A 7,500-nucleotide genomic window follows, 5' to 3' on the forward strand; every position below is an offset into this window, starting at 1 on the left:
GACATGATGCTGACATTTTTTTAGGTTCCTTAAATCCTCAGGTTACATGTGCAATCTCTGTTGTCAAAATGACACCTCCATAAAACTTTACCCAATAACCCTCATCTTGAAAATAAGCATTTCAGGACGGTTGTATGTCAATTATCTTATTTTATTGATTGAGAGGAACAAATATTTTTTTTTTTTCTTTTTTTCTTTTTTTTTTTTTAGATTTTTTTATTAATAAATTTCTAGAGAGGAGAGAGGAACAATATTGAAAACTAACCGTAATCAGATATGAGCTCTACTAATAGAAACTCAATGACAAAACATCCTTTTAATTTGTAACCTTCCCCATCAAAGCAGCTCAATTTTGTAAGCCACACATGTACGCATTGCGGACCTATTTTTTTTACGGATACCGGAAGTGATGGATCCTTGAGCAATGGATGTAAATATCGAGTTAGTTCACTGGCTATGTAGCCTACTTTTTCATAATCTAATGATGACATTAAATATACAGCAATGGCAGATTTGTCATGTGTATTCTCCGGTTCTGCTTGAAGTTTAGCGTAAACAAGTCTGTTATGTTCATTAAGGTATTCAAAAGCTTCCCGTAAACTGTCTTGCCTTGCTTTGGAATAACATGTTCCCATAACTTTAAAGGCAAGCAGTGAGTTGTCACAATGTCATTTGGCTCATCAGAGTCAATGTTATCGTCTGATGTGTCGCTGTCCACAAGACAGTATAAGGTTTGCCTCCCACTTGTATCTGACAGTGAGAGTTGCACTTGTATGCCCCTCGCTGAATATCACCAGCTACACCTTTTTGAACAACACCATCGAGGATATCTAAGCCTTTTTTAAAGCAGACCTTGACAAATTCTATTTCCATCACTGGAAAACAAGGAATTCTTCAGGAAAATGAAAAAAACTGATCAATCTGGATGATTTCACATGTCATCGCTTGACACCAGTTTCCATCACCTAAAAGGAAATTAATTGGTCATTAGGAATACGCTCCTTTTCTTTATGAGAACACTGAGGCCAAGATTGGACCAAAAATTCTAAAACATGTACTGTATGAAATAAGAACATACTTGCACTCAACCAAATTTAAGAACATTCCCATTAAAAAAGTTTAATCGACTGGGGTAACTATGTTCTACAACCAGGATCCATTTGAAGAGTATGAAATAATTAGGAGAAAAAAACTTTTCTTTTTTGGAAAAAGCTTGTTGTATTGGTTTTTTCTTTCACTGATGACAATAGATTGTAGCTTATACTACTTTTAGGAATGAGTAACTAACATGCCTGAAAGGGCCACATGTTTCCAGTGAAGTATAGTGTTCACATGGTTGTCCCATTTACAATATCAGAAATTTGCTTAAGACTAGGAATGAAACATACCATGAAATTCTGAAGCGGACTCTGCAGAGCCTCTTTCCTGGCGATGTACACTTTCATCATTTTTAGTGGTTGTAAATGTCTACAATGCTTGGCTGCTCAGTTTCGTAGCATCTTTCACCGACTCGGAGATGTTTCGGTCCTCTGCTTTACTTTGCATATTCTCTCTGTCTCTGTTTAGGAGAGAAGTGAGGTAAATTTCTAGCTTAGTATAGTTACGGTTAGCTTGTCAAAAGCTGTAAGGAATTACCACAAATTTATATCGAATGTTTTTCTCACCTTTGCCTTCTTTCATCTTCACTTGCCTTAGGCGGCAAAGGTAAGCCATCGAAAACAACAAATGGTGTTATTCCATTTCCTTTGACTACACGTAAGTGTGCTCGAAAAATATCTCCGCACCTAAGTGGACAATAAGAACGTACAAGCCCTATGATGGAAACATAAAGGCCAGAAAAGTCATGAATCGTCAGTGAAATCTCACCTTTCTCGATTTCCATTCTGAGACATCGACACATATAAAGCCTTATGCAGCCAACAGCAGGCATCGATAGCTGCTGTTTTACCAAAAAAGTCACGGAACTGAACTTGCTTGCCGGTACTTTTTTAGAAACTGCCACAGATTTTTAATCCCCATTACGCATTCACGTCCACTTCGCTTAACCCTCGCACAGGAGATGTTCACTCGACCGCGTCTTGCATTCAAATGAAGCGATTTTGAATTTTTCCCATGACGCAAAGCAATCCCAGTACGGACACCGCCTGGGGGCAAACATTGAAAAAAGGCAAATTGCGGAAAGTCGGCTCAACGAAATATTGAAATAACATTGCAAAAAGTCCATTTTAGTATTTAGAATTAAGTACCTTTTACAAAATTTTTATATTTTTTGATTGCCTTTGACATTTTGACTTTCTACTTCGTTATCTGCTCATTCTTCACTAAAAAACGTCGAAGTAACTTGTGTAATGATTGTATTTTACTGCTTAGGTGATAAACATTCAATGAACGTGAAACAAATCATCTTTGTGGCTAAGGTGTTCGTTATAACCTCTCGAACTTGTGTTGTTTGCCCTCTAAGAAATGTGTAGCTAATTTGCATGATAATAGCAAATCCAACATGGCGGCTATCGTGAATAAGGTCTAACCGTGTCTTAAAAAAAGCCAACAGAATACCCGATACGGAAATCATTGAAAATATTTCCTGTGTATAGATTCTTTCGCTTCAATTTCCATTTTAGGATTTAAATTCAGATTAGGATTTTCTTTAGAAAACACAACTTTCAAGTAATTAGATTTCAACTGGTTAAGTTCCCAACTTACATGTCGCGCTATTGTCGAATTTAATTCAGATGAATTTAATTCCAGGTCCTACTTTAAAATATATTCGACGATAAAGCGACGTCTAAAGGCAGTTCAATTCGTCTGTTGAATTAAATTCGTCTAACACGCTTTATCCGTCTTAAGAAGACGGATAAAATATCCCCATTGACGAGTAAAATCGTCTGGCGTTAAACAGAGTAAAATACGAAGGTTGGCCCGAGGCTGTTCAGGCCGGTTTGGGTGTAAAGTGTCGTGTAAAGTGTCATCAGTTATTTTCGTACATTCTTAATTATGCCTCTGACCAGGTGAATTGCATTCCGGCTGAGAAAAAAATTCGACCATAATTCGACCCATTAATTTCGACGCGTAAAACCACGGTACAATTAATGTCGATGGAAGGACGAATTTAATTGGAATTAAAATAAATTCGTCTGAGATAGCGCGACGTACAAACTAGGCGTAAAATTGGTCTTTTCAAGTGGTAAGTTTGTGCACGGTAAATTACTTTGAACTTGCCACGTTATTAAGCCATTGTTTTGGCTTTGTCAAAGAAGAAATGATCTATCCAAATGAAATGTTTGCCCTGTAAAAATGGTCTTTAGTAATTTTACTTCAGTTTATATCACGTGAACTAATAGCAAGCTACATCAAGTTGAATGAATCTTGATAGACGCTGAATAAGTAAATCCAGTGGACCACGAAAATTTCAAGAATGAAGTCAGAAAAGATTGCTCTTCTCTTCATAGCCTTTTTTGTCGTGTCTCTCGTGCACGAAGCTCATTGTATGAGTTATCCGTGGGGACGATGGAGATCGAAATCGGTAAGCAATAATTACACTTGCTTAAGCGTTTTTTACTGTTGAAATTAGCTCAGTCCTGATCATGAAGGCCGCGGACTGAACAATGTTGCAGACTCTTTACTGCATGGACCTTTCAAGTTGTATGGGTCATTTTCAAAAAGTCTTCCATTTTGAATTGACTAAGTCTAAGTGCACTTCTTCGTCACCATAATTTCATAAGATAGACGGTCGGTGAACAGGGAACTTTGCTTGACTGTATGGACCAGTGTGAAAATAGCGTGTTTAAATTTGTTACGAACTTCCAAGCCGTGAACGCACAGTTGAGATGTCCACCGGTTGAGCAAGTCAATTAGGTTGCGAGCTTTGTCAAAAGCGACAGTTTTTAGTATTTATGATTTTGCATCAGACAATGAAAATCATCTGAAGAATGGTATAATTGCCCATTTTTAACGGATTTTTACTCTAATAAGGTCACCTAGAATTTTTGGGAGCCTTTTTTCTGGGTAAAACTTTCGAAAAGATAAGTTTTGATCCCTATAATTTTGGGGTCACTAGACTTTCAGCTAGGAAATCCGAACAGATGAAAACCTTCTTGGGGATATGCCTATATCTACCGTTTAAATACTAAAATACGTTTGGCAATGCTATGTTTAAGTGGTTTTGAACTATATTATCGTTGGGTGCCCCTATATGTTCAGCCGCCGGTTTCAATCAATCATAGAGCTGATATATATGCTTGCTTTTGCAGAAAGGAGTGGTAGAGGAACGTCGCCGGAGTGTCTGCGCTGTGGCAAGGAACTTGGGTTGTGAATTGACGCACAAGAGGAACCAAGATACTAATTACGTGAACTGACACCACCAGACCGATCATCAGTTGACCATGAACCTGTAACGGATTAGAAAACGTGCAGTTTATAACGTAGCTTACAAACAAAACTATGTAAAGAATGTAGATCTCGAGAAATAAAAGAATAGTTTCAGTGTCGTTGAATATGGTGGAAGCAGAGGATTGCCGCATTCCTTGTTTAATTGCGTGTTTTTGTCCTTGCTTCAAAGAGGAATTGGAGGAACAATATGCAAAGTGGAAACTAGACTTTCCCCCGAAAAAAAACATTGCTCCTCCTGCTAAGTGACCTTTTAAGTGCCAAAAATTGCAAAAATACCGGCTTCCGAAGACGTAAAGGACTACTTTTCCCTGGTTGCGAATCTTTTAGGTGATCATTTTAGTAAAGAAAACTGTAGCTGTCTGGCAACGGAGAACCGAAATTCTTAGAACAGTTTTACTATCTCGAAAAGGGAACACATATTTCAACGAAGATTATCGTTGGGTGCACCTGAAATATTGCTGACTTGTGCATTCGTTGAATTGCATGTTTTTGTCCTCCCTTGCTTCAAAGAGGAATTGGAGGAACATTATGCAAAGTGGAAACTAGACTTTTCCCCGAAAAAAATATTGCTCTTCCGAAACTGCTAAGTGACCTTTTAAGTGCCAAAAATTGCAAAAATACCGGCTTCCGAAAACGTAAAGGACTACTTTTCCCTGGTTGCGAATCTTTTAGGTGATCATTTTAGTAAAGTAATCTGCAGCTGTCTGGCAACGGAGAACCGAAATTCTTAGAACAGTTTTAAAAAGAGGGTTGTCCAATACACACGAACTGAGTCGGGTCGACTTTTTGGTGAAGACGACTCGTCAAGCGGAAGTCGGGTCGTAGTGTTTGTGGAAGTAAAGTAACGGGAAGTTGCCATTTTAAAGAAGATTCGAGTAACTTTCTGAAAATGGTGACGGGTCGTAAGGAACTGTCTAGTTCGTGACGTGCCGTTATTTGAAAAGTCGACCCGACTATCGGAAATGTCAGGTAGCGAGGGACTTAGAAAAAAATTATCGTGTATTTGTTAAGATAGTGGAGGCGGTGAGGCCGGCTGAAAATGTTGACGGGTCGTGACGACCCGTCTAGTTCGTGACAAGCCGTCATTTGAAAAGTCGACCCGACTTTTGGAAATGTCAGGTGGTGAGAGACTTCCAAAAGATAGTGTATTTGTGAAGATAATCGAGGCGGTGAAGCCGCCTGGAAATGTTGAGGGGTCGTGACGAGCCGTTTCTTGAAAGGTCGAACTGATTGTTGGAAATGGTGAGAGACTTAGAAAAATCGTGTATGTGAAGATACTGGACTCTTTGAAGCCGGCTGAAAATGTTAACGGGTCGCGACGTCATTTGAGGTGGTGATGTCAATCCACCGGGACACAGTTGTTTCGTTATTCATATTCATGTTACTCGTTTGCGATCGTCGCGTAATTTTGAAGCGTTAGCCTCTAAGGTGAAACACAAATTAAACATTTTAAAGACACAGGATAGTAACAAGTACGGCGGGTGTGAGCTTACAATTGTGGCTGGAAACGAATTTGGCAAGACTTTGTTGTAGGTTTATTATTGCATTTGGTCCCCTGCGAGTGATGTTGCAAGGTATCGGTATAGCCCAAAATTGATAATTTTGCATTTTAGTTCTTGATCTTCCCAGGTACACCTCTTTGAATTTTTTCAATGAGGTGTTTTCTTCTAGACAGAGTTAGAAAGGAAAACGACTCTACGAATAAATTATCTCAAATTAGAAGCTGTCCACAAATGGCTTTATGTCTCAAAACTCAAATGCAAATTTCATCGAATGAGGCGCACGATTTCAGTTCGTTTACAGCGAGTTTTCATCCTTTTCTGCTGAAATTTGGCAAGAATGTTGCCCGATAATGTTGCAAAAAATCCGTGTCGGGGAGTATTTATTTGTTGCCTCCTTCGAAAGTAATGAGTATTTAAGAAAAGGTACTGCGCGTTTTATAAAAGATTAAGGCCATCCCCCTTTTTTTTGTGTGTTTCTACCGTCGAATGTTCATATTTTGGGCGTATGTGTTTTAATGAGTACTGGTGTGGGAGGGGTTTTTTTCAACGTAACTCTCAGAATTTGTATATGGTAGAGTAAGGTAAGAGAATTTGAAGTCTGACTTCAAATGGTGTTGGTGCTGATGACTTTGTTACGCTGAAAGCAACTAAAAGTGCTGCTATAATCGTCACTTTGTTCTTAGATAGGAAGTAATGATTTTGCAAATATCGTTCCTTCTATGTGAAGGATGGAGTAGTTGGGAAAGAATTTGCACAGCATTTTCGTTTCAGTGTTAGCACAACACAACATGTAGCTAGAAACTGAGTGCTTCATTCATCTGCCTCTGGAAGAAGATAACCTACAATAACTTTAAAAATATTTCATTGAATGTCTTTGTGCTACTGCTCATGCATTATGTAGCTGTTATATTCATATATATACTTTCAAACCGTTTTAATCACAAAGGTCATTAATCATTGTTTGTTGAACAGCAATGATATGTTGATATGGTATATTAAACACAGAAACTGAGACTGGAATTAATCTGTTTATGTGGAAAAAGATAATAAGGGACCAATTTCTGGTGACTGAATCCTGTCAAAACTAATGAACAGCATCAGCCACGTCCTAATTTAGAACTATACAGGGAGTAAAAGAAGAGTGTTTATCTGTCAGTCACTCGAGCCACCGCCCTGCCTTCAATAGCCTTCAGTGTCATAAACGTGCAGCTAATGATGAACGCCTGACTGTCAAGTTTTTCAACTTATAGTACGCTTACCGAGCGTCTCTCGATCCTAAATTTCGGATGAACACGAATCTTATGCTTTCGCGGTCGAATAACAGCGCTTTCTCAAATATATATATATATAATTTCCATAAGGTCGCAATAGTAGCAAGTATGATAAATACTGTAGGAAACAGACAACTTTTTTAAAAGACATGTTTCGGCATGCTTATGCCATCATCAGTTTAATGAGTTCCTAAGTGTGAACAGTTATAAAGTCTACGGGTAGTAGATGAAAAAATTATTACTAATTTGATAGTTAGTTTTCACTTCATTCAAAATTAAAAACATGTTTAGTGTTAGAGATCGTACTCCTGTTGCTCTAAAATCCATGGTAGTTTACC

General features: G+C 38.2%; 1 long non-coding RNA gene across 1 annotated transcript; it reads left to right on the top strand.

The window, feature by feature from the left end:
- The first annotated feature begins 3,107 nt into the window (after positions 1-3,107).
- On the top strand, positions 3,108-4,482 carry LOC138048893 (uncharacterized). Its single transcript, XR_011132242.1, has 3 exons — positions 3,108-3,184; positions 3,374-3,523; positions 4,251-4,482. It is a non-coding gene; the product is annotated as an uncharacterized lncRNA (long non-coding RNA).
- Positions 4,483-7,500: the final 3,018 nt, after the last annotated feature.

This window comes from Montipora capricornis, chromosome 5 (genome assembly GCF_036669925.1).
Source record: "Montipora capricornis isolate CH-2021 chromosome 5, ASM3666992v2, whole genome shotgun sequence".
NCBI lineage: Eukaryota > Metazoa > Cnidaria > Anthozoa > Scleractinia > Acroporidae > Montipora > Montipora capricornis.